Source organism: Petaurus breviceps, unplaced genomic scaffold (genome assembly GCF_028583685.1).
Source record: "Petaurus breviceps papuanus isolate PSGF00001 unplaced genomic scaffold, PetGlider_PUasm1.0 229, whole genome shotgun sequence".
NCBI classification, from domain to species: domain Eukaryota; kingdom Metazoa; phylum Chordata; class Mammalia; order Diprotodontia; family Petauridae; genus Petaurus; species Petaurus breviceps.
This window is the reverse complement of record NW_027185903.1, coordinates 18,846,814-18,874,795: the sequence shown is the minus strand read 5'-3', so window position 1 is coordinate 18,874,795 and position 27,982 is coordinate 18,846,814. Positions and strand designations below refer to the sequence as shown.

Below are 27,982 nucleotides of genomic sequence, written 5' to 3'. Positions count from 1 at the left end.
TCCCCTTCCCCCCTACTCTCCTGTAGGGTGAGATACCTTATTTAGTGTGTATTTCATTCCCTCTCTGAGCAGAATTCAATGAGAATAAGGTTGACCCATTCCCATTCATTCATTCATTCATTCATTTATTTATTCATTCATCCATTTATTTATTTATTTATTTATTCATTTATTTATTTATTTATGTATTTATGTATTTATTTATGTATTTATTTATAGCAATTGGGGTTAAGTAACTTGCTCAAGGTTACCCGGCCAGTTATTTCTGGGTGTGGTGCTGAGTGTCTGAGCCCGGGATTGATTCGATCTCCAGGTCGTCCCAACACTGGAACCGGCGCTCTTACTCGCTGAGCCACCTGGCCGCCCCTAAGCAATTGGGGTTAAGTAACTTGCTCAAGGTTACACGGCCAGGTGTTTCTGGGTGGGTGATAAGTGTCTGAGCCCGGGATTCGATCTCCAGGTCTTCTCAACACTGGAGCCGGTGCTCTTACTTGCTGTGCTACCTGGCCGCCCTGACCCATTCCCTTTTGCCTTCCTATTCTTCCCCTCCATTGTAACCATTTTCCCTTGCCTCTTCTATATGAGATAGTTTTCCCCATTCTGTCTCTCCCCATATCCTCTCATTATATTCCTTTCTCACCTCTTAATTTCACCTTTTAAGTATCATCCCTTCCTATTAAATTGGTCTTGTGCCCTCTATGTATACCTGTAAACATATATACACAGTTCACATATGTATTCATATGCCCATAGAAATATATATATTTCTATTCCCTTCAACTATTTTCCTACTGAGAAGAGTTTCATCAGTTACAATTATCATTTTTCCATGTAGGAATGTTAATAGTTCAACTTTGATAAGTTCCTTATGATTTCTTTTCCCTGTTTACCTTCTCATGCTTCCCTTGCTTCTTATATCTGAATGTCAAATTTTCTATTCAACTCTGGTTTTTTCAGCAAGAATGCTTGAAAGTCCTCTGTTCCACTGAATGACCATATTTTCCTCTGAAACATGATACTCAGTTTAGCTGGGTAGGTGATTCTTGGTTTTAATCCCAACTCCTTTGACCTCCAGAATATCATATTTCAAGCCCTTCAGTGTCTCAGTGTAGAAGCTGCCAGATCCTGGGTTATCATGATTGTGTTTCCACAGTATTCAAATTTCTTCTTCCTGGCTGCTTGTAATATTCCCTCCTTAATCTGGGAATTTTGGAACCTGGTTATAATATTCCTAGGAGTTTTCTTTTTGGGATCTTTTTTTCAGGAGATGATCAGTGGATTCTTTCAACCTCTATTTTGCCCTGTGGTTCTAAAACATCAGGGCAGTTTTCCTTGAAAATTTCTTGGAGGATGATTTCTAGGTTCTTTCTTTGATCATAGGTAGTCATAGCTTTCAGGTAGTCCAATAATTTTTAAATTATCTCTCCTGGATCTGTTTTCCAGATCAGTGGTTTTTCCCATGAGATATTTCACATTGCCTTCTATTTCTTCATTTGTTTGGATCTGTTTAATAGTATCTGGATTTCTCATAAAGTCACTAGCTTCCATTTGCTCCAGTCTAATTCTGAAGCAATGATTCTCTTCAGTGAGCTTTTGAGATTATTTTTCCATCTGGCAAATTCAGCTTTTTAAGGCATTCTTCTCATTGCCTTTTTGAGCCTCTTTTGCCATTTGAGTTAATCTGTTTTTTAAGGTGTGATTTTCCTCAGTCAGGCTGTTGATTCTCATTTCATAATTTTCTTGCATTGTTTTCATTTCTCTTCCCAATTTTTCCTCCACTTCTTTTATCTGCTTCTTAAGGTCCTCTATGGCCTGTAACCAGCTCGTATTTTTCTTGGAAGCTTTTGGTGCAGGAGTTTTGACTTCACTGTCTTTCTCCTGTTCATGCTTTGATCCTTTTTGTCCCCTAAATAGGAGTCTAATGTTGGATTATTCTGTTTGCTTTGCTTCCTTTGCCTGGTCATATTGCCACTCAGTCACTTGACCCCTGGGCTTTTTGCCTCAGTAGGACTCTGCCACCAGACAGGGGAGCTTTTGTCCCAAATGCTGGGGTTTTCTCAGTTGCCAGAGGTATTAGTTGGGTGCCCCCTCTAGGGGGCATGAAGTCTCCACATGCTCTGGCAAGCTGGTCACACACCCCAGGACCTCCACCCTAGACTGCAATCCAGATCCAAGCAGGTTAAAGCAAGAGCAATTACCCCTCAGATTGGTTGCTTGGACCCCTACAGTCTGCAGGCCAGGAGCTGAAGCTTCCACGTGGAGGCTGAGGTGCCGCAGCGGCTTCTCACCCTGGTGGAAGAGGCCAATGCACTCCCATCTACTGTATCCCAAAGTCCACGCTACACTGACCTCTCACTTTGTCCTTAGCATCTATGTGTTGATAATTCTGGACCGCCACAGCTGCTGGTCATCTGGAGTCCCTCTAGCAGGCGGTTGGTCAGGCTCGCCCTGGGACTGAAACCTCTGGCTCACATGGGGCTGGGGTCAGCTCCAAGAGCGCTGCGCTGGCCTATTCCTGCCGGCCTGCCGGGCTGTCCTCAGCAGGAGGTTAGCTTTTTTTGTGTCATTTTGTGAGTTCTGTAGCTCCAAAGTTTGTTCAGAGTCCCCTTTTACATGAATTGGAGGTGGTGGGAGCTGGAGCCGCATGGAGGTCCTATTTCTACTCCACCATCTTGACTCCGCTCCATCCTCCCAGTCAGAAGTATCTATTTTTAAATATAATGTACATAAATAGACATATAATGTATATAAATGCATATAACATCACTTCTAGCCATAAAGAATCATAGAAATACTTTTAATATCACTTTTCCAATCTTTTCCTTTTCTTTTGGCAATAGAAAGTTATCAGGGAAAAAGTTAGCAATCTTCCATTATGGACAGTTTAGAAAGTGCAGTATATCCCAATACCTAATGATGCTAGTTTAAGGCATTATAAGATTTTTATGTCTGCATCTTGGCTGTGTTTTTTGGATAGTGGTCTAGACTCCTGAAAAGGTCTAGGTTTTCCCTTGCATCTTTTCAGATACTGAGTAGTATATAACAGTGTTACATTCTTTTGGGGGGAGGGATAAACACTTTTTATTAAACTTAGAGCCATAACCAATGCTTTATTTTTAAGAAAATCAAAAAATAGATCTTGAAGAAAATAGCAGGGTGTCAGGAGGGCATGAATGCATGTATAAAGAGATTAAAATGTCCTCAGCAGCTATCAACCAGTGCTCCAGCCCTATTCTTGGCCCCTTTGGTTTGGGTCTATAAGGAAACCTGACTTAAAGGAGTACTTTGTTGACATAGAAGAGAAAGTAGCAAGACGTTCGTGATGGCAGAAAGCCTGGAACAGCTAGGCTTGGGTTTGCATGCTCTCATTCATTGAATAACCTTGTACTTTTGATGTGGGTGGTGTCATTGAGTATCATTCAGGCAACACTTCTTCACTGTCCTTTGAATAACTTAAACTTGGCCTCATGAACTCTAGGGCCGTGCTGTTTTTGGTTCAGCAGCAAGAGGGAAACAAATTATGGGCTTCCTGGAAGTCAGTATTAGGAACTCAGTTCCTTAATTGTCCTCTTAATTGATAGTGTAATAATCAAGATCAGTGATGCTTCTATGTAAGAGAGGAGCTGTAGAGTTAGCCACAGATCTCATCTTGAAATTCTAGGAGAAAAGGTGTGATGGGGGAAGGGAAGGGAACATAAACAAGCATTTATTAAGCACCTTCTGTGTACTTACTGGCTTGGAGGACAGGCCAGGGAAGAGACATAGAATTGGGAAAAGGAGTGTGAGGAGCAGTAAGAGGGTCAGTGTTGTTGGATCATGGAGTATGTAGAGGGGAGTATAGCGTAAGAAGCAGAAAGGGGTCATGTTATGAAGGACTTTCAGATTCGAGCAGAAGATTTTATATTTGATCCTGGAAGTAATAGGGAGCCTTTGGAGTACATTAAGTAGTGGTGAGAAATACACTTAAGGAAGATCACTTCGGAGTGGGGAGAAACTTGAGGAAGAGAGACAAGCCAGAAGGTTATTGCAGTAGTTCAGGCATGAGGTGATAAGCTCCTAACCCAGGGTGGTAGCTGTGCAAGTGGGGAGAAGATGTTGTAAAGGTAGAAATAACAAGATTTGGAGATAGCTTGGACATGTGGGGAATATGAAAGAGGAGTCAAGGGTGAGAGTTTGGCTGTGAGCCTGGGTGACCAGGATGATGGTGATGCCCTGGACAGTAATGGGGAAGCTTGGAAGTGGGGAATATCTCAGGGGGAATGCAATGAGTTTTGTTTTGGATTTGTTGAATTTGAGGCACCTGTTGGCTACCCGGTTTGAGATATACAAGAAGCAGTAGGAAAACTGAAAATGACACTCAGAGGAGAGGTTAGGGCTGGAAATATATATCTATAAAATGTATGTATGTATATGTGTATAGATTATATATATATACACACACACACAGAGATATATAGCTAGGTATAGATATAGATAGATGAAAATTGAATCCATAGGAGTTGATAGGATCACCAAGATAGTATAGAAGAAGAGAAGGGGGCTTAGTATAGAACCTTGGGGACCCCTCGTTTTTTTTTTTTTTAAAGCAATCAGGGTTAAGTAGCTTGCTCAAGGTTACACGGCCAGTTATTTCTGGGTGTGGTGCTAAGTATCTGAGGTCATCCCGACACTGGTGCCGGTGCTCTTACTCACTGAGCCACCTGGCCGCCCCTAGGGACCCCTCATTGTTAGTGAGTATGACCTGGATGAAGAACCAGCAAAGGATAAATGAGGAGTAGTTAAGAGGAAAGAGAAAGTGTCACAAAACCAAGAGAGGAGAGAGCATTCAGAAGAGTGTGATTAGCAGTCAAAGGCCAAAGAAAAATCAAGAAAAATTACAGTTGAGAAAAGCATTTCAGATTTCACCAGTAGAATTCAGTGGTAACTTTGGCAAGAGCAGTTTTAGTTGAATGATGAGATTGGAAGCCAGACTGCAGATGGTTTAGAAAAGAGTGAGACAAGGGGAAGTAGAGGCACTGGTTGTACATGACCTTTTTAAAGAATTTAGCTGAGAGAGGGGGGAGAAATATAGGATGATCCTAATAGGGATGGAAGGATCAAGCAAGTGTTTTTTAAGGATTGAGACAACATGGGCATGTTTGTAGGAAGTAAAGAAACAGTCAATAGATGGGGAGATACTGAAGATTAGAGTTATTAAATATTATCATTTTGAACTAGACCATGATTTCTGCAGGCACCTTGGTGGTTATAGCACTGTACTTGGAATCAGGAATACCTCAGACACTTACTAGCTGTGCGACCCTGGGCAAGTCGTTTAATCTGTCTGCCTTGGTTATCTCATCTGTAAAATAGGAGTAATAATAGATTGTACCTCATAGGATTGTGATGAGTATCAAATGAGATAAGAAATATAAAGTGCTTTGTAAATCTTAAGAAATTTATAGAGATTCATAAATTTCAAACCCTGCCTTAATGTTTTCTCATTTTCTGTCTTTTCTCTGTGTAAAGTTAGCATGGTTGTTGTCCGTGCTCGAAGAGGACGAAAATGACATCACTATACTAGCGTCAAGTTTCAGTGTGTCTGACTGTGACTGATCAGACCGATACGAGCTCAGAATGCTCTACCACAGGTCGGGCACAAATAGTCTGAGTGGACATTTGGGGTGGATACTCCAAATTTGCACACCCTGCATTTCCTTTGAGCTGTTTCAATTCTGCTTTGCTCCTAGAACACAGCACCTTCTCTGATGAGGGCACACTGTACTGGGTGGTCCTGTGCCAGTGTCTCCCATGTCACACAATCAATTCCAAAGTTCTTAAGAGACACTTTGAGCATGTTCTTGTATCTTTTCTTCTGACCACCATGTGAGTGCTTACCCTGGGTGCGTTTGCCATAAAATAGTCTTTTTGGCAAGTGTATGTTTCAAATTTGAACAATGTGGCCAGCCCATCAGAGTTGTGTTCTCTGAAGCAGAGTTGGAATGCTTGGCAGTTTAGTTCCAGAAAGTGCCTCAGTATATGGCATCTTATCCTGCCAGGTGATCTTCAGAATCTTTCTAAGACAATTCAAATGGAAGAGATTCAGCTTCCTGGCATGGCGCTGCTAGACTGTCCAGGTTTCAGTGTCATTCTCTGTGTAAAGTTAGCATAGGACTGATACTTTGAAGCCTTGTTTCATTAATCATGACCATTCATATGTGGGCTTTAGGAGTATTAGTGATTCTCTTGGAAGTCAATTGAGATAAGTTATGTAAAGCACATTATAAACTGTAAGGTGCCACTATATATGCAGATTTTATTCTATTTCTCTTTGTTGATATGATCTTAGGCTAGTCCTGTTCACTTTTAGGGGCCTCAGGAGTCTCATCTACAAAATGAGAGGATAGAAATAAATCATCTCTAAAAGATCTCTAAATCTTCTAAATCTTATGTTCCTATAAATCATAATCTATTACTATAATTATTGAGTATATTCTTTAGTTGAATTCATCCTACAGAACAAGTTACTGCTGCATCATCACTGCTCTAAGTGTGACTTAAAACCACAATTGATGGGTAGGAGCTAGAGACCCAAAAAGGTGGTCAAGATGTATTTTTGTTAGTTTTAATTGGGTGGGTGATTCATTTCTGTTCAAGCAGAGAGACTAGTTAGTCAGATAATTACCAGATAGCTTGGGAGATGTCTAAGAAAGTAAGAGGAAACAAAAACCAAATAGATTGAATATGAAAGCTAAGTGTCAATAAAACAAAAGAGAAAGTGTCTGCCAGAATTGAACTGGGCCCTTGCCAGGCTGCATACACCTGCTCCCAACAAATGGGATAGAAGGGGAGCTCAAGCATGAATGTACAGGTGTCATTTTAATCTCTAAACATATAAGTTTATAACTATTTGACATCATTAGTTTTGTCTTCATAATTTACTTCTCATTTTATATTTATGTTACATGTTCATGTTTTCAGAGGTACCATGGCATAGGGCGAGACTACTGACCTTAAAGTAAGAAAGAGCTTGAATTCAGATCTACCTCAGACACATAATGGCTGTGGGAGAAGCATGTGTGAGCCTGGACATGTTGCTTTATGTCTGTGGGCCTCAGGCTATTCCTTAAGACTTATTTACTAAGTCATGGATGGGCTATGATCTGCACTGGTAAAGCAAATTCTCTCACACGGGAAGGAGTCTTCTATACTGGTGAAATTGAAGATTCTTCAAATATTTCTATGTTTGTATCTCTCTATTTAACTGTTTTAAACCTTAATATCTAAAAACTGCACGGAGACTCTGTGGTGTGTGTGTGAGAGAGAAAGAGAGAGAGAGAGAGAGAGAGAGAGAGAGAGAGAGAGAGAGAGAGAGAGAGAGAGAGAGAGAGAGAGAGAGAGAGAGAGAGAGAGAGAGAGAGAAGAAGAGAGGGAGGGAGAGAGAGAGAGAGAGAGAGAGAGAGAGAGAGAGAGAGAGAGGGAGAGAGAGAGAGAGAAACAGTAAGACAGAGACAGAGAGAAGTATAGTGTGACCTAATGAATGGAGAGCTAGTCTCAGAGTCAAGAACACTTGGGTTCAAGTCCTGCCACAGACATATTGGCTAGGTGACCCTGGGCAGATTCCTTAACCTCTTGGTACCCTCAGGAAAGTATAAATTGCAGAACAGACTGGGATTTTTGTTGGTAGAGGGAGTTTCATCTTTTTCATCAGGAGTTCTGTATAGCACTTAAATAACAAGTCTTCAGCCCCAAGGGAAAATATATTTGTTCTCTGTGTGTGTGTTACTCAGTTAGTAGTTTAGACTTGAGTCCAATTGGGTGGATTTTAAAATGGGCCAATTTTGTAGTAATTCTGCTTGTGAAAATTTAGTTATGGAATAGCTCATGTATATGCCAAGGAGGTTAGAAAGCAAAAAACAAAACAAACAACACACATACAACACATTTCCTCTCCTCTCCCCCCGCCCCCCACCAAAAAAAAAAAACCCAAACCAAAAAAACACCTGTCTTACAGTGGGCTAGAGATGTCTGTGAGATCCCAGCTTTGCCTAGGAGAGATCACTCTTTTCTAGGTGACTCCCAGAGCTGTCCCATGTCTATGGTTACATATCTCTCTACTTAGCCATTTAAGAGAAACCTCTCCTGGCCTCTTCTGTGGGCATGGGTTTGAGTAAGGGCCCTGCAGATCTGCAGATGTCACTGTCCCACTGCTAGTGTGTGTGTGTGTGTGTGTGTGTGTGTGTGTGTGTGTGTGTGTGTGTGTGTGTTGGGGGGAGAGTCCTGACCATTTCTGTCTTACCTTCTTCCTTTAGAGAGCCTCAAAACAGCCCTTCTGGGAGAAACTTCGCCTTCCAGTCCTGATCTTGTGTTAGCTTTCTGTCTTCCCAAGCTGGAAAAGATTACAACTCCCAGGGTTTTGGTGAAGGCTATTATATATGTACATATATTAAACTAAACATTGACTATAACAAATGGAAGCAATAAGATTGGTCAGAATAGTTAAGGCTTGGGGAATTAACCCAAGAAGTTGAGAAATAAAGAAATTAAAAATGCTAAGAATGGTGAGGCAACTGTGTGATTGGACAAAAGTGACCACGATATGGTATTGCTCATAGAATCATAGAGTTGGGAGCAACTAGATGGTGCAGTGAGTAGAGCACCAGCCCTGGAGTCAGGAGGACCTGAGTTCAAATCCAGCCTCAGACATTTAACACTCACTAGCCCTGTGACCTTGGGCAAGTCACTTAACCCTAATTGCCCTGCCTTCCCCCCTCCAAAAAGCAAATAAAATCATGGAGTTGGAAGGAACCCTAGAGGTCATTTGGTCCAACTTCCTACATTTTGTGGGCAGCTCAATTATGATAATAAGGTTTAAGAATGAGATTTTAAGTTTTGTTGCATATTTTAGATACCCCTGAAAATTTATTTCTCCATCTAAAAAAAATACTGCTATATTTATTTTTTTAGACTACAACCATTTGTTTCAGGAAAACAAGACCTCTTATTTTAGCTTTAATTGTCTCTTATGCAAGGCAAGACTTTTAACACAGTCTAACTAACAGTTATTTAGAAATCTAATGACCTTTATGCTCATATTTACCACAGATGCAACTGTTAACAGTTGTTTGAATACCTTACTTTGACATTTTGGTGCGTATTCACTCTTAGATGTATTTAGAGAGAGATAATTGTTCCAAGGGTTGGTATCTTGGACATTTCTTTTTTAAGTTCCTTAGATTGGCATCTGTAGAATTATTTTGCATAAAATCTGAATATCAAGTTCAAGAGCCTATAATTCAACAACGTAAAATAAATTAATATTTTCAGCTATTACTTTTATATTTGAATACAATATCAAAATTATTACATATGTGAAACATTTGACAATTCTTGATTTTATTGTACCACAGGATAGGAATACCAAGAAAATTAGAGATACTTGTTTGACAGTCCTAATATGAAGTGGGCCATGAATACCATGGCCAGAATAATGACTTCTCTTATTCATTCAACTTCACCCCTCTTCATAGGATTCTAAGATCATAGATTTGATGCTAGAAGGGACCTTAGAGGTATATATTCTAACTCATTCTTTGTATAGATGAGGAAAATGAGACCCAGAGGGATTAAATGATTTGCCCAGGGTAAGGAAATGAGTAAGTGTCTGGGTTGGGTGTTGAGCCCAACTCTTTCTTACTCCAAGTCTGTCATTTTGGCTATGCATAACACCATGCTACCTCACTTCTCTGGCCATATCTACATGGACAAATATTAGTGTTTATTTGACCAAATTGATGAATTCATTTTCTTTTGGAAATTATTCTTGGAGAAAAAGTGGCCAAAAAAATCACTATTTTGACGAGTAGTTTTCCTTCACTTAAAAACAAAACTATACAATAGCAACTTAAATTTTTCAAGAAAAACATTACATTCCCTGTAGTATAGCTACTTTTAGCCAGGTATTTGGGGAAATTCCTGTCTGCCTCCTCCTCTTTACATTGTTCTCCAAAGATCTCTTTATTGGCTAAATGACAGCACTGGTGCTGTAATTGGCAGCATAGCTGATGGGGTAGAGTTACCTGACATCTCTTATACAGCTAACTGCTAAAGTTATAATGGCAGAGATGTGTATTTGGTGTGTGTTCACACCAGATGTGGCAGCAGAGAGCAACAGGTACTTATGAAAAGCTTTACCTCTCTAATTTTCGGTGGTTGTTGAAGTCATAACTGAAGCTTTTGGTCAATGAAGTCAATTTCCTTTGCAAACAATCAGGTTGCATTTACTCAGCTGAAGCCTTCAGTCTCCTGGCTGCTTCTAAAGACTACAGCTCCAGCAGAGAAGCTTTTAGCCCTCTTGCTACATGTTCAGTTCTTCTTCCCAGGTTCCCATGTCAGAGAGTTCTATCAGTTTTCTATGCTCAATAACCATCTACTTAAGTGACTTAATTGAGAACTCAGTGACTCACCTTTCATTTCAGCAGTTACTACTTCTCAGATTTTCCTTTTCAAATCAATAGTCCTTTTAAAATAATAATTCAGACTCCACATATCCTTTTTAGTCATAAAAACATTTTTTCAAATACACTACTGTACCAGAATGTCTTGAAAGTCTGACTTCATCAGCATGGTTCCATATGTCCTTTAAATTGTTTACACTCACATTTCTTTAGTTTCTAAAAAATAAATAGTCTTTCTCCCCCTCTTTAAAAAAACACTAAATTGTTCATACACAAGTGAAGAATCATTCTATATCATTTACAAGGGGATTTGAGTTTTTATTTTTACACCAGCGTCTAAAATTGCTCAAGTAACATCTGAAATCTGTTTCTTCATGCACATGTGTTAGCAGTCTTTATTAAAATCAGGGGCGGCCAGGTGGCTCAGCGAGTAAGAGCACCGGCTCCAGTGTCGGGATGACCTGGATCAAATCCGGGCTCAGACACTCAGCACCACACCCAGAAATAACTGGCCGTGTAACCTTGAGCAAGTTACTTAACCCCGATTGCTTAAAAAAAAAAAAATAAAACCATTTTCCTAGTCCTCTTAGGTATCAAAATGTGCATCTATTACAGCAGCACTTCTTACTGCCTTTGAGAGTTAATATATTTTCCTTTACACAAATTTTTTTTTTGCTCTTTTCATCACTGAACTGTGCCATGTGAAAAGGGTCTTAAAGGAACACAGACAAGGGGAACAGTTTGTGCAAAGACACAGAGATGGGAGATGAAATCTTCCAGTCAAGGAATGTAAGACACCCATTTGGCTTTACTGTAACATACATGAAGGCGCGTATTGTACAGTAAGCAGAACAGCAGGGTGGAAGTCAAACTGAAGGGCTTTAGCTGTTAAACAGAAGACTTTACATTTTTTCCTGAAGAAGGAGAAAGCTCTTGGAGCTTTTTGATCAGGAGAGTGATGGGGTCACCCATGTGATTTAGGAATGTCCCTTTAGCAACTATGTGGAGAGGGGATGGGTTGGAGAAGGAAGAAACTGGAAATAGTGAAACCAATTAGAAGGCTATCAGAACACTCTAGTTGGAAGGGGGTGAGGGTAGCCCTCTGAAATAAGGAAATAAATGTGAGAGATATCGTAGACACCCAGCAAGACTTGGCACCAGGAAGGGTGTGAGGAAGAGTGAGAAGTTGAGAATGACTCTGGGTTCATGAATCAAGATTGCTAACAAGAAGGAGGGTGGTGCCCTTGGTAAAATTAGGGAAGTTAGAAAGAAGGATGTTTTGTGGGGGAAAGATGAGTTCTGTTTCCATCATGGTGAGTTTAAGATGGCTTTGAGACCTTTGGTTTTAAATGTTCAGTGGATAATTGGTGCTATAGGCATAGAGCTCAGGACAGAGTATAGGACTGGATATGGAGATCTGGGTGGGAATCATTTGCATGATTTGTATCTTTTCACTCTCTGAACAATAGAGGACACAGAGATAGGAATTTACTGCACCAACCTCTTCAGGTAAAGAGCAATTTTACCTTTAAGGAAGCAAGTACCACTCTTAATCCAAGTCACTTGGAAGTGAGTTAATCCCCTCTTTCTATAAGAGGTTTTATTGGTTTTGAATTCCCTGCTTTCTAAAGAATGAATAACTCACTTGATTAAATAAACAACACGATCAAAAAATAACAGCAGAGTAGATCTAATTCACTTAGCTGAATTGAGAGGCTCTCTAGAGAAGTTCAATGCCTAACACATTGTCTCTTCCTACACAGTTTTCTTTGGTGCCAAATTTTTTTTTGAGGCAGCCATCCAAAACACATAGAATAATCTAGAAATAGAGATGATGCTATGGCTTTGAAAGGAGAGGAAACTGTCCTTTCCAACTTTATTTTTCCCCTATGAAAATATGAGATCATAGGATAATCGTTTTAGAGCTGGAAGGGGCCTGAGAGTTTATCTAGTCCAGAGGTTCTCAAAGTCTGGTCCCAGACCCTTTCAGAGGAACTATAAATTCAAGACTACTTTCATAATCTTACCTAAAGTGTTTTAATTTCAAATCCAATAAATATGAATAGATATAACTCACCTAAATAAAAGACTCTAGGGTCTTCAACAATTTTTTAAGAGTATAAAAGGGTCCTGAGACCAACAAGTTTGAGAACTGCAGATCTATTAAGTCTCCGTTTTTTTTTTTTTTACAGATGATGAAATTGAAACTCAAAGAGGTTAAGTGATTTGTCCAAAGTTACACAGGTGACACACCACCATTTGAACCTAGGACCTCTGACTCCCGTTTCACTACTCTATCCCTTACACTATAATGTATATGAGGCACTTTACAAGCTTTTAAGTATTGTGAACACCAAGTATTGTTATTATAACATTGACTTATTAAATAGACCCTTTTTTGCTTTCAGAAGGCTGGTCCTGATCTCTGTTTAGCATGCTGGTAATTTTAGCAATTAAATGTTTTTGTAGAGATCACCCAATCCAAAGTTTATTGTGTATAGGAGGCAGGTAGCTGGTACAGTGGATAAATCATGGGGTCTGGAGTCAGGAACACTTGAATTAAAATCTAGCTTCAGACATGTACTAGCTATGTGGCCTTGGATAAGTCTTTTAACCTCTGTTTACCTCAGTTTCCTTACTGTAAAATAGAGATAAGAATAACACCTACCAAAATCTGAGTTCAGATCCAACTTCAGATGCTTATTAACTTTGTGACCCTGGGCAAATCACTTAAATTCCGTTTTACTTAATTTCCTCAACTATAAAATAGGTATAATAATAGTACCTACCTGAAAGAGTTGTTGTGAGGATCAAATGAGACAGTTGTAAAATAGGATATTTGTAACGTACATGGCTGCTTGGCACATAGAAGGTGCTATAGAAATGTCTGTTCCCTTCTTCACTTTGCCTGTGAGAAAAGGTGGTACTTCCACACAATGCAACAAATTAAACGAAAAGTTGTAGGCCATAGAGGTGGAGAGGATCTCAAAAGGTCAGTTCATCCATCCTGCCTGGGAAACCAGTGAGATTTGGGAAGACTTCCTCTACTTGCATGAGGTCAGCTAATTAAGGTGAGATGGGACTAGAACCTGGACTGATGCCTGATCCTTCCACCGTGCTGCCACTAGGATTCGGGTTCTTGACCTTTTTTATGTCATGAGTTTTTCTCAGAATAATGTTTTTAAATGCATAAAGTAGAGTGCAAAGTATTACAAAGGAAATAAATTATAGCAAAATGAAGTTATAAAGCTGTTTTTTTTTTTAAAGTCTGTATATCCCAAGTTAAAATCTCCTGCTCTAGGTCTTAAAATTGATTTAGTTTAAGTGGGTTAAATTGGGGTTCTTTAGTGTCTTTATTAAGGGTCTGCCCTCTTTGAAGGGGTGGGGGCTCTCCTTCAACTCCTTGAAAACTTCACATGTGGCACTTTTTACCTCTAGAGCCACACCAGGAAATTCAGGGTATGACCAAATTTCACAAACCCAACCACTCTCTTTGCAGAGTAGGAGAAAATGATGTCAAAAACAGATGTTCTTTCGCCTCGGTGCTTTTGCCTGAATCACAAGTGAGTAGAGAGCCAGCATGTGTGCGTTCTCATTTTAAAAATAGGGGGAGGGGGACAGAAAAGTCCTAGTTCAGGTTATGTAGAAATTGGAGTGCTGTTTCCCATCTGCCCCTCCTCCAGCATCATTATTGGGCCGGAGCACAGCTGTAGCCTCCTAGGATACTGATGACCATGACACTGCAGTCATTAACTAGGAACTCATTCTAATCCCTTGTTTTCATTGTTGCAGTCTCAGGCTGGGTTGGGAGCTCAGACCCTGGCCAATTTTCATTGGCTGCGAGGATTGTTATTGGAGTGGCTGACAGCTGTCTGCCAGGCTGTCTGAAACGGCCTTCCTGTGCTCTCTGCCTGTTAGGCCTTCACAGTGCTATTGTTCACATTGACCCTTTTTCTTAAAATCTTTCCCAGCTGTATCCTGATATGGTAAACCACTTAAATTAGCTCCAGATTGTTCTGTTTATTTTGTGTTAGATAAGCGATAGAATTCAGTCACCACAGCAGTCTACCTCTAGCAAAGCAAGGGGGGAAGGGCCGTAGGGGGGAAGGGGTTTTGGGTTGAGAGACACAAGGTATTTTACAGCAGAAAACTGTTCCCAGACTAAACCATGAAAAGCATTACTATGCACTGATTAGATCACTCATCCCTGCCATGTGCATGTGACTCCTGATGGTCTGGCAGAGCTGCATCCTTGGAAGTGAACACCCTTCATTCCAAAAGGGGGAAAAAAGAAAAAAAAACCTAATAAAAGTTAAAAAAAAACAACACAAAAAACCAAATACCTAACACTCTACAACAAGTGAGAGGTAGCTTGGTGCAGTTGAAATCTGAGCTTTGGAGTCACAAGACCTGGGGTCAAAACCCCATTTCTTATGCTAACTACTTGTGTGACTTTGGATAATCCACTTAAACTGTCTGAGACTCAGTTTCTTTATCTGTAAACCGAAGGGATTGGACTAGATTTTTTCTGATGTTTCTTCCAGCTTTGTTTCTATGGTTTTGAGAACCAAATCTTCTTTAATAGGAAGCAAATGATATTCTTGATCCCTGGATCTGCTTGAGACAACAGTATAATAGAATAATAGTTTGTTGTTATTCAGTTGTTTCAGTGATGTCCGACTCTTCATGACCTCATTTGGGGTTTTCTTGACAAATATACTGGGGTGGTCACTATTTCCTTCTCCAGGTAATTTTACACATATAAAAACGGAAGCAAACAGGGTTAAGTGACCTACCCAGGGTCATACAAGTAGTAAGTGTCTGAGGCCAGATTTGAACTCAGGAAAATGAATCTTTTGGATCAAGCCTAGCCCTCTATGCACGATGGTGTCACCTAGCTGCCCAACATAATAGTAATAGATAGTGTTAATAAAGTAAGGTTTTGTCAGGGAAGATTCTGGGAAGATGGTAGAATAGGTCAGAACATTCCAAGGTCTCAAGATTTTCCCCCATAAAAGAGTTAAAAATAGCACCTTAGGGTGAACAAAGGGTAAGTGGAGATAAATAAGAATAGGGGCTTAACCAGAGTCCTTCTGGGATAATTTGAGAAGATGAGAAGAAAAATCCCAGGATGAGGTTTGGTCCTTTGAAGAGTAAACACCTCCAGGCTAGTTCCATTTTAACAAGCCCTGGAGTTAGTTGTTTTGAGGGGCTCCCTCCTCCCTAGCCACTGGAATTTTAAGGGCCAATAGTGAGGGGAGTTAGGCATTTGAGCCTGGGAAGATTGAGGGAACCTCTACTGATAAGGAACCTTGAAAATGAGAATTGGGCAAAGTGAAGCCAGTGAAATTATAAGAGATCAAGAAATGATTAAACAAAATATGAATAATGAAAAAATAGAAGAGAAAATGAAACAAGAAAAACAACAGATTTGGAGAATAGATCAAGAAGAGAAAATATAAAAATAATTGGATTAACTCAAAGTTATAATAAAAACATCTTGATACAATAATACCAGAAATAATTAAAGAAAATTGTCCTGAGGCATTAAAACAAGGGGGGAAAGTAGAAATAGAAAAAAAAATCCATCAATCACCACTGAAAAGAGATCCTATGAGGAAAACTCATAGGAGTATCATAGAAAAGTTCCTGAAACCCCCAGCTCAAGGAAAAATATTAATGGCATCAAGATTAAAGCAATTTAAATATGATGGTGCCACAATTAGAATTACACAAGACCTAGCAGCAGAGACATTAAAGGACTGCAGGTCTTGGAACACAACATTTTGAAGAGCAAAAGAACTGATGCTCTGACCCAAAATATAATACCCTGCAAAGTTAAGTTTTATCTTGAATGAAAAAAATTGACATTTGATAAACTCTCATGTCTCTGTTTTAAAAAAAAAATCCTGAACTTAGTAGAAGATTCAATGTACATTAACCAAGAGAAATATAAGGCACATAACAAAGACTGATTATAAGGGATCCATAAGGACAGACTGTTTACTTTTTATATATGTAAAATGTATGTCTAAGAGTCTTATCAATAATTGGATAGCTCATAAAAAAGATTGGGGGAAAACCTGAGTATGATATGAATTTAAAAAGTAAAACCATTTAGGACCAGCTTAAAAGAGTAATTATTTTATACAAATGAGGTGCAAGAGGAAGAATTGATACAGAGGAATTAGATGGGGGAGGAGGGTTGGTAGTTCTGGTAACCTACTTTTTTTTTTTTGCTTTTTTTTGGAGGGCAGTTGGGGTTAAGTGACTTGCCTGAGGTCACACCTAGTAAATGTTAAGTGTCTGAGGTCAAATTTGAACTCAGGTCCTCCTGACTTCAGGGCTGGTGTTCTAATCACTGTGCCACCTAGCCACCCGTCTAGTAACCTACTTTAATTGGGAATGTGTTTAAGAGGGAACAATACATATATATTTAAAAGAGTACAAAAGTATTCTAAATTCAGAAGGAAGAAAATGTTAGGGGCATGAGGGGAGGGGAAGGACAAGGGAGGGATCCTTAGAGGGGAGGGGGAGGAAATGGGTAAATTAGGGGTATAGAACGGTGTTTAGATTTCTAGGAATGGGAGGATAGGGGAGGCATGAGGAGATAGAGGGGGTAGGCAAGTCATAGGAAGACAAGGTAGTGGGGTAGAAGTAGAGGAGGCAGGAGGGATAGGAAACAAGAGATATGCACATACATAAAAATAAAGATCAGGAGTAGAATACGTTTGGGAAAGTATATGTATGTATATATGTATATGTGATGTATATATATATATAGAGAGAGAAATATAATATATATTCTATAGAGAAACATATCTAAACTTTATTGTAGCCTTTGGGGTGGGGGAGTATATGTATCTATTTATAACCATAAACTTTATTGGGAGGGGGAAGGGCTGGGGGAGGGAAAAAAAAGAACAAAGTAAAAAAGTGCACAGCAGAGAATAAAAGACAACTCACAAAGAAGCAAAGATGGACAATTCTCAACACAACGAGCATTATTTATCATATAGGCTTTCCTGAAATGAAAATTTGTTACATATTTTGAATCCTCTCATATGTTCTACTATGCACACAACATGTTTTTTTTCTTTCTAACTTTGTACTTAAGTTCCAGTATTTAAATTGATGATGTGTTTGTGTTTCTTTTCTCTGTTCTTTATTTGTGTTCTCACATTTGAATCTAAAATAAAATTTTGGAAAACAAAGTAAGGTTTGCCAAGCACTTTAGAAAGATCTCATTTGATACAACAGTCCTGGGGGGCAAATGCTTCTATTGCCATTATTTTACAGAGGAAGAAACTGAGGCAAAAAGAGGTTGTCAGCCTAGTCTTACCACCAGTGAGTGTCTAAGGTCACATTTGAACTCAGATCCTCCTGACTCCGGGTCTCATCCTCTTTCCAGTGCTCCACCTAGCTGCTGACCTTGGAATCATGTGGTAGGTCAGCGAGTCATTTAGGTTCTGTGAATGTGGAACCCAGCATTTTCACCTCTTTGATAGAATATTGGGGAAGATCAAATGAGATTGTATATGTGAAGATGTTTTAAACAGTATGTTATGAACACAGATTGTAAACTTCTTGAGGGAGTGACCTGAATTTTCTGTATGATACTGTTTTTTTTTGACCCTGGAAGTTGTTAGTGGCAACCCCCCCCCCCAACGCCGCATTATGACCTTATATCTGTTTTGTATATATTTTATATTTATTTTTATGTGTGTTATATTTTAGATAGAATGTAAGCTCTTTTAGGGCAGGGAGTGTTTCACTTTTGTATCTCTGTGTCCCCTGTCCCTAGAACTGTGCTTGGTGAACATCATGACTCATCTCAAATGTTTGGTTGATTGATCTAGCCCAGCCCCTTTAATTTACAAAGACCCAGAAAGATTAAATGACCTGACTCCTTTCATTATGCCTCAACTTTGGAATTTAAAGTAGCAGATGAACCCCAAATCAGGCAGAAGTTGTTTCCAGTTTTTGTATATGTCAAAGCATTTTTTAAAAACCTTTTTTTTTTTTTTAACCTTGCTGTGATTTAAAAGTAGATATCCCGGCAGCTTGAGTCACCAGTACAGGTATTTTCCATGCAGCTGGAAACATAAATTCAGAATAGACTTGGAGCCTTTTCTGCTTATGCATACCATCTGTGAGACTGTTGGTGTTGTGGCCTCATTTTCCTTTGTTATCTTCAAATAATGGCTGTAAAATGTAAGTCCGTTGCAGGCCCCAGTTAAATTTTAAAGATCATAGAAACTATTGGAGAACAATGATTCTGCATTTGTGAGCATAGGAATAATCACAAACATGATATTAAAAATAAACTTCCAAATGCCTTTGCTCAATGAAAACATACAAGCCAAGCCAGCACGTAGCTGAGCTACAACAATTATTAAGATTTGAGGCTGTTGAAATTCAGATCTCCCCAGGGTAGATCCGGTGATGCCCTCTGCTTCTGCTGTGCCCTCCAGTCCTCTCTTGTAGACAACTGAGTGCAAACTGTTTGTCTGCAATGAAATATTTAGCTGGGACTGGGAGTTGGGCAGCATCAGGATGAAGAGTCAAGGGTTTATAGAGGTCAAATGCTCTTAGGAAATGCCATTTTTCTTTAGATGAAAAGCTCAACTCTTAATGAAAATATATAAAGACAACTCCAAGATACTGTAAATACAAAACAAAAACCTATTTATGTTTTTTCCTCATCTGGCTGGAATGCCATCCTCCCTATCTAAGCCTTACTCATCCTTCAAGGTCCAGCTAAGGGTCCATTTCCTGCTTGAATTGCCTGCTTTAATTTTCACTAATCTCCTATGGGCAGAGGTGGTGCCATACTGTACAGAGCCTAAAGCCTAAAGTCAGGAAGATTTATGTTTCTGAGTTCAAATCCAGCCTCAGACACTTGCTAGCTGTGTGACCCTGGGCAAGGTCACTTGACCCTGTTTGCCTCAGTTTCTTCATCTGTAAAATGAGCCAGAGGAGGAAGTGGCAAACCAGTATTTTTTCCAAGAAAACCTCCATGAAGAGTCAGACAAGGCTGAAATGACTGAACAACAACACTCATGTCTCTCTCTCTCTTTTTTTAAGCAATCGGGTTTAAGTAACTTGCTCAAGGTTACATGGCCAGTTATTTCTGGGTGTGGTGCCCAGATTTGATGCAGGTCATCCCGACACTGGAGCCGGTGCTCTTACTTGCTGGGCCGCCCCTTACACTTATGTCTCTTAAAAAAATAGTTTAGACTCCAGAGGACGCTGCTTGGTATAATGGAAGTCACCAACTATGGATTCACAAGACCATTTAGATCCTCATTAAGTCACTTAACTTCCCTGGACCTCAGTTTCCTCATCTGCAAAATGAGGGGGTTGGACTTCATGGCCTCTCAGGTGCCTTCAAGCCCTAGGTCTGGGATCCTCATCTGTATCACCTAAATTTAGTACTTGATGATCTCCTGTCTTGTCTCATTTGCTAATCATTTCCTTCATCTTAGTGGTATAGCCCCACGTTGAAGGCTATATCCTTCAGGGCAAGTACCTTATCTTTTCATCTTTTGTATTACTAGCTGTGTGACCCTGGGCAAATCAGTTAACCCTGTTTGTCCCAGTTTTCTCCTCTGTCAAATGAACTGTAGAAGGAAATGACAAACCACTCCAGTATCTTTGCCAAAAACAAAAACAAAACAAACTGCAGTGGGCTGCTCCGGCACTTAGTATGATTCAGAGATGTGAATAAGAAATGACCAGGCCACATGGGCAATTCAAGGAAGAACGATGAACTCCATTTATTGATTCTTAGGACAAGGTTTTTATAGAGCAATGAGACAAAGGAAGAGGACTCAAGTTTTCTAATCATTACGTAGTCTGTTGTATCCTGGAAGTAGCACAGATTAGATAATTTGATAAGGATTTGTTATCTAGGAGACCCAAGTCTTAGGGTAAGACCTTTGATCTAAGCTTCAGGTATCTGCTAATGTAGCCGCAGTCATAAATGGATACAATTGAGAGCAAACTTCAGAGCCAAAGCTGCAATCCTCAAAAGACATCACATTTAGAGCTGACCACCCAAAGACACCTGAGTGCTGAATCAAATATTTTGGCTCTCAATAACTAAAATCTTTGGGTATAGCTTATTGATCTCAGAACTCAAGTAACATCCTTATAAGTGTAACCCATAACAAAGAACTCAGGAGCTAACTTAACAAAAAGTCGCATCTCAAAGAGTTTTAAAGTCCACTATTAGGACTTTAGGATATCTGAGGTCTGACCGGGCTTCTTTGGCTCCCCACAACAAACCCAACAACAGCAAGCCTAGATGGAGTCATGAAGAGTCAGACACGACTGAAATGACTGAACAACAACAGCAGTTTCTCACCGTGCTGGTATATAGGACATAGTAAATAAATAACTATAATAATAAATTCCTTGTCGTCATTAATTCTGGGACTTTATGACCCTGCACAAAATGAGGTACTTTTTCATCCCATGCAAGGATTAACTTAGATGTGTAAAAATAAAAAATCAGAGCCAGAAACTTGAGCCTCTGATAGATGCTGCTTATAAAAATCACACATGCACATCTCATATTGGATTAGATGCATCTGATAGAGTTAACAACTGCCAGAGGTGTGGAAAAGATTCATGTTTTCATTTACCTAGTTTGAAGTCATTTTCTACTTGACTCCACATTTAAGCTTCCCTCCAAAAATTGAATAAGAAACAATGGAAGGGTTTTTGTTTTGTTTTGTTTGTTAAGTTTAAAAAATTCTCCTTGTTTCTGGTGTGTTATGGGAATGAGAATCTGAATATCTTTCCTGCCCTTTGGCCCTTTCATAGGCTTAAGTGACTTTGAGAACCTTCCTTGATTTGAGAATATTCTCTCCCCCCTAATAGAGGGAGTGTGCTCACCTGAAGCCTGTAGAGGGAGGCTTGTTTTTCAGGAATGGCCACACCTTGTTACTTTGTGATTGGGCAGTGGGTCAAAAGAGTTGTGATGGTCTCTGACCCAGGAGAAGGCTATATATACTCTGATGTGAGATTTTGTTGTGGGGTTCACTTTAGGAAGAGTTGTGTGATGTGGCCAGATGAGACTCTGGGCAGCTGTTGAGTTCCCCACCCCCCCAGCTTTTAAAACCCAGATGTTGGTGCTTCCCTCTCTGGTAACTATCTATGTATGGATGTAATGGTCAGACAGTGGGAAGCCCTCTCTGCTGATCTGTCTCTCTGTCTGCTTGTAACTTCTGTTTGTATTCTCTGATGTTTGATTGATTAAAGTAAGATTGTTAACCCATTTAGAGTTGCTTTCCTTTAAAAAAGTAGATCTAAGAACCTATGCTAGCAGCCACTCTGGATAATCTAGGGTGCTTGCTGCTACAAGGTGCCAGACAAATGTATATCAGATCAGTTTATCACAGGGATCCCAGATGAAAAATTGGGTATGGAAATAGGAGAATAGACACATCTTAAACTGAAGAAAAACTGTTCAACCTTTTTTTTTTTGGCTTTTTTTTTGGAGGGCAATTAGGGTTAAGTAACTTGCCCAAGGTTACAAGGCAACCTTGTGTGTGTGTGTGTGTGTGTGTGGGGGGGGGGGGCGTGGGTGTGTGTGGGGGTGTGGGGGGTGGGTGTTAAGTGTCTGAGGCCAGAACCGAACTCAGGTCCTCCTGACTCCCAGCCGGCACTTTACTCACTGTGCCACCTAGCCGCCCTGTTCAATCATTTTAATGAAACCAAGTGATTTTCTTTGACTGGTTGAGGGAAGGGGAGAACAATGGGTATGATTTGTCCTAGAAACTCTAAATTTTGACAAAAGAAAAAAAACAGCATAGCATATACAGGACTCCTTGTCCAGAGAAATCACACCTGTTGCACTTACATGTACCCCCTTAATGCTTAGAAATGTAAATTGAACTGGTAAGGCTCAATGACCTTAGTAAGTGACCTAGAGTAGATGGTTCTGGCATCTAGTTGAAACCTGGCAAGTTCCCATGATGCCAGGCTGAATTACCCCAGGGCTTCAGACACTTTTTTCTTGCTCACCTCATCCAGAACCACATCTCCCCAACCCCACAGATAACTAGGCAAATGCACAATTGCCTTCTGGGTTAGCCTAACATTTCAATTCATATAATGCCTTCTGACTTGAGCTACCCTGCCAGTGTAGTTAGATTAAAACCATACTTTTCATGATCATTATGCAAGGTCATTTTTAATGCCAGGAGAAAATATGGAGCTAGTTGTTTTAATGACCCTTCTTTTTAGTCCAGTTTATCTATAAAGATGATAAATGTATAGGATAGTGTTAGGGAGAGGCATGGAGGGGAAAAGAAGGGAACGTTAGCTTTGGTATGGCAGTGCAGGCAGGACTAGTGGCTATAAAAAGTGTTAGTAGATCTTAGTGATGTTAGCCACAAAATAACTCCCCACATATTTGGATGTCATTTAACTGGGAAGTTCAGATATTTAGAACTCTGCCAAGAACTAGGAAGTAAACATAAATGACTTTGAGTACCAAAATGAATGTTACAAAATCTGTTCATGGTAACTAAAATGTATATACTCAAATCTAAAATGTACTTAATTTTAAAAATAATTAATAAATAATTATATTCATTATATTATATATTCTAATAATTATTTATAATTTATTTTTTTAGAAATCTATGTATATACTCAAATCCTGCTTCAGATACTTAACCCCTATGACTGGGCAAATCACTAAAGCTCTCTCAACCTCACTTTCCTCATCTGTAAAATGGGAAGGATAATTGTACCAACCTCTCAGGGTTGTTGTGAGGATCAAAGGAGATAACATATGTAAAATGTTTTGTGCACTTTAAAGCAGTATGTAAATGCTAGCTATTGTTAAATGAGAAGGCATAACAATTTATACACACACATATACACATATAAAGCAGACCCTGAGACTTAAGGCACAGAAATTTGGGATCATTTATTGTAGGAGAAAATAACCTTACATAGTCTTAAGATTAGCTCTCTATTAGAGGACAGTTACGGCCTTAACCATATTCAGGCATTTAGAGGCATTGCCACATTTGGAGAGACCAGGGTCCCAACTAAAAGTCCCTCCCTTGCCCCAGATAGTGAGTAGATCCAAAGCAGAAATCTAATCAGAATACTTACTGACTGTGTCCTCTTTCACTCATACCTGGGGATGTGTTAGATTTAGCTTACATGTAACATTTAATCTCACCAAGACTTCGTGCTCACACACTTACCTACTCTGACCCATATTCACAAAGGATGTTCTTGGCTACATCAGACATGAATGGCTACAACAAATCAGTAATACCACGAGTTACAGAAATTGTAGCACTTGTAGGTGGTGTCAGTTTGATGGCAGAAGGAAGGGGATAAAGAATTCTTTTACCATTGGGTAAATGCCATCTGCAAAACTGGACTAAACATTTCTCTTAAACCATTTGAAAAGATTCAGTCAGTATTTGGAATAAATAATAATTTCTTTTAACTGGACAAGTGATACTTGGATAAATGAAACAAGCTGTTTAATTATTAGAGTTACTGCCATTAGCTATCTGTGTTTTCCACTTTTCTTCAAAGAGACTTGTGCCAATAAAAATTTGTGTCTTTTGTATGTTTGTCCCACCATTAAACATAGACACTGCCCTAGTGAGAATGTTTAGCATTTGGCAAAGCTTCAGAGGAGAACTCTGAGGAAACTGAACTGCCTGTCCAGTTTTGTTTATTGATTCCTCAGTATAACCCCACAAAATCTCCCTGCCTACTTCCCAAGCAAATATTCGGTAAAATATTTCTGTTAGGAGGATAAATGTAAAACACTTAACATGCATTCTGAATGAATGAATGAAAAAAAAAAAACATTTAATAAGCACTAGTTTCTGTGTACCTAGCATTACATTAAGTGCTGGGGACGCAAATAGAAAAGGAAAACAGTCGCTGCTTTCCAGGAGCTTTGACTCTAAGTGGGAGAAACAGAACAGGTAGGAAGGTTCAGCCTTAGGGAGGATAGAAAGTTGAGGAGGTCCTAAAAATGATGCAGCAGAGCAGATGGCAAGGCCAAGAGTCCTCGGGGTGCATCAGAGTGTCTGCCATACAGGGATCCAGGAGAAGCCTACTGTCATTGAGAAGCATTTAGCTTGGCATATTGCAGGGTCTTAATAAATGTTGATTGATTGAGAAGGAGGGAATCATTGGGCCTAAGGGATATGGAATGAGAATTCTGGATTTACTCTGGCAGGGGTGAGGATGTCTTCACAGTCTGGCCAAGAGGTGAGAAGGGAAAGGGAGAACTGGCAGGAAGGTTAAGAGTGTGGGGAGGGCTTCACATTTCATGCCAGCTGTGGCTCTTTCTCACCAGGAACTCTTGTGGTGGTTTGTGAAAAAATGAAATGACTGAGGGATTAGGACAGCAAGTGACTAATTTTGGGAGTTGAGTGAACCACAGTGACTCGATCTTTTGACTCAATTCTGGAGCTAACTCAGTGCTCTTTCTCTTCACTTATGGGTCTAGTTCAGTCCAATTTTTGTCTTGTGAGAAAACTTTTTTTCAGTTGTGGGAAGTGGGAGAAAACCTCATTGCGTCATTTGAACCTAGCCCTGTGTGGCTCGGTTCCCTACCTGCTACTTTAGAGACCTTTAACTAAGAAGCTAGGTTACGTTGACCAGAAACCCAGTGAGATTCTAGGATTGCCTCAAGGAGTTTTCTCGCAATTGTACCTCTCAAGCAACCCATAGGTCTTCTCTGAAAACAGGCTCCTTACTGATCTATCTGTTATTATTTCAGTGTTCCTTTAATTGTTTACAGACACTTGAGGGGAGTGGGACACCTCTTTTTCTGATTTCAGGTAATTGTACCTGTTTGTTCCATCCCTTCTAAGTTGGAAAGTCCCTAATCTTTCCTCCAATAAGAATTGAGGTTACCTAATGTTGTATTACAGGGCACCTAGGTGCACAGTGGAAAGAGCTTGGAATTAAGAAGACTTGTCTTCCTGAGTTCAAATCCACCCTCAGAAACTTATTAGCTGTGTGACCCTGGGCAAATCATTTCACCATGTTTGCCTCAGTTTCCTCATCTGTCAAATTTACTGGAGAAGGAAATGATAAACCACTCCAGCATCTTTGCCAAGAAAACCCCAGATGGGATCAGAGAGTTGGACATGACTGAAACTCAACAACAACAATGTTGTGTTGTTTCCTTTTAATTAATTGGCTTTATTTGATTAATTGTTTTTATTGTATAAAAGTCTGTCTCCCCCTGCATTCAAGGTATAGGCCTAAGATGAGGAGGTCTGGGCCCAGTTTCTTGGGCAATGACCATGCATTGCTTAATAAATTGATATGCTGGGTAGATCAAAACTTTGATCATCTTTAATCTGCCATACCTTATAGACTATATTTGGGATGTAGTGAATACTGATTACTGTAGGATATCTTACATCAGTAGAGAATATGAGCTCTCCTTAGAAATGACCCATATTTTAAAATGGTGCATCAAAATTCTTCTCTTAAATTGTGTAAACATTTTTCTTCTCCATTTCCCTCTCTGCTTTTGTCATACAAGTGTTACTTCGGAATAATATTTCCACTCCTCTGCTGGTGTTATTTTCTATCGCCTTTTGATAATCCTTATCTGGTTATTCTTTCCATTTGCCCAGACAGGATAGAGCACAGGGCTCAAGTCAAGAAGAACTGAGTTGAAATCCTACCTAAGACACTTATTAACTGTTCCATCTCAGACCACGTTGAAGGAAACTTGCCTCAGTTTCCTCTTCTGTAAAATGGGGATAATAATAACATTGAATTCATAGAGTTTATGCAAGGATCTAATGAGAAAATGTCTATAAAGCACTTTGCAGACCTTACGCTGATATAGAAATGCTAGTTGTATAGAGCACCGGCCCTGGAGTCAGGAGGACCTGAGTTCAAATCCGGCCTCGGACACTTAACACAGAAACTAGCCATGTGACCTTGGGCAAGTCACTTAACCCCAATTGCCCTCCAAAAAGCAAAAAAAGAAATGCTAGTTGTGATTATGATCCTGATTATCAGTGTTGAAGGACAGACACAGCTGATAAAATAAATAGTTTTCTGAGTCTCTGAGGGGATTTCAGTTGGAAGGAAAGGAAAATCTTGGGTAGACAAATGGGAGGATTTTCCTCTAGTGGAAAGTATTTGTAGTTTGTCATAAAAGCAGCTTCATTAGCAAAAATAGCTGATTCCCTGCCTTGGCCAAATTTATAAGGAGAGCATTGGGCAGATTTTTCTGAAGAACATGGGTGAAACAAAAACAGGCTACTTGTGATTTTGAGTCTTTAGGCCAGGGAAGGGTAGCTTATGGAAAAGCAAAATAACAGCATCCTCAGAGGCTCCTTGCTGATAGCAGCTTCCAGCCAATCGGCCTACATTTAGTAACTGCCTACTATGTGCTTGGCACTGTGCTAGGCATTGAAAAGACAAAGACAAAACTATAACAGTCCCCACCCTCTTCATGTTTATGTCATGGCTTCCATCCCACAGTCTCTAAACATCTCATCCTCTTTAGCCTGAACCCCTTCACACACATACAGGACTTACATGGTCATTGTTGTCTCCGAGATTCCTGCTCCATGCTGACTTTGTGAGGCCAAATGTTTTCAATCTGTCAAGAAAAATGGTCTTTCAAGCCTTTTTCCTCCCTAATAAATGTTTAAGTAGATATGAAATGAATTCCATTGGCATCTGACCATTACAAGCAGTAACGTTGGCCTTGTTAAAGTTGGGGAATCTTTTGCTGTAACTATTTACAATCCTTTCTTATCTTCTTGTCATCTTGGTTTTTGCTCTTTTTCCTGCATCCATCTTCCTTTATCTCAGTCTCTTCTGGTGGCAACATCAGTTACTTAGGATCTGGCTGCCAGTTTCATTACATCAGCCCTCCTGCTTTCTCCCATCTCAGCAGGAGCTCTCTCCTTTCTGCTGCCTTCAGTCAGTTTGTGAAGTTGGATTATTTGTCCCACTGTGGACTGCAGGGTCAAAGCACTGATCTGACTGCATATTAGGACTCATTCTGGCATGGCTAGGCAGGAATTTCCTTGTTGGTGAAATAGAGGCCTGCAGAAATGTATTCCTGGGTCATCCTTGAATAAATATTCTTTTTTGTGGTGTTTAACTTGGATCAGAGGTCAAAGCTCTTACATCTCTTCCATTGATAATTGATGTACTTTACTTAAAGTCATGGAAACTTAGTGGAACCATTCAAAACAATAATAATAATGAGGAAAACTCACAATTATTTTGTTTTTATGGTTAAAAAGTATACATAAATTACCTGTCTAGGAGAAGGAAAGGGCACTTATAGGTTCTCATTATTAGGGTTATTTTTCCCCTAAAGCAAGCAACTCTTAAAAAAATATAGAATAAAATAAGCATTTCCATAACACAGTACGATAAAAAAACATGATTGTACATGAAACTGCAAATCTACTGTGGGCAACTTGCTATTCCTTACAAAAATACAACAAAATTGTTATGTAAATTTCTTTTTTTTTTTTTTCCCCTTTCCCTTCCCCCAT

At 39.6% G+C, this 27,982-nt stretch overlaps 1 protein-coding gene and 1 long non-coding RNA gene across 4 annotated transcripts in view; one reads left to right on the top strand and one right to left on the bottom strand.

Moving 5' to 3' along the window:
* The window catches only part of ARSB (arylsulfatase B), a 305,283-nt gene that overhangs the window by 82,618 nt on the left and 194,683 nt on the right, over positions 1–27,982 (top strand). The gene's annotated exons all lie outside the window — the stretch shown is intronic.
* LOC138167431 (uncharacterized) lies at positions 3–27,463 on the bottom strand. The gene is made up of 3 exons (XR_011169880.1): positions 27,006–27,463; positions 8,279–8,368; positions 3–2,705 (listed from the first exon to the last, which is right to left on the bottom strand). It is a non-coding gene; the product is annotated as an uncharacterized lncRNA (long non-coding RNA).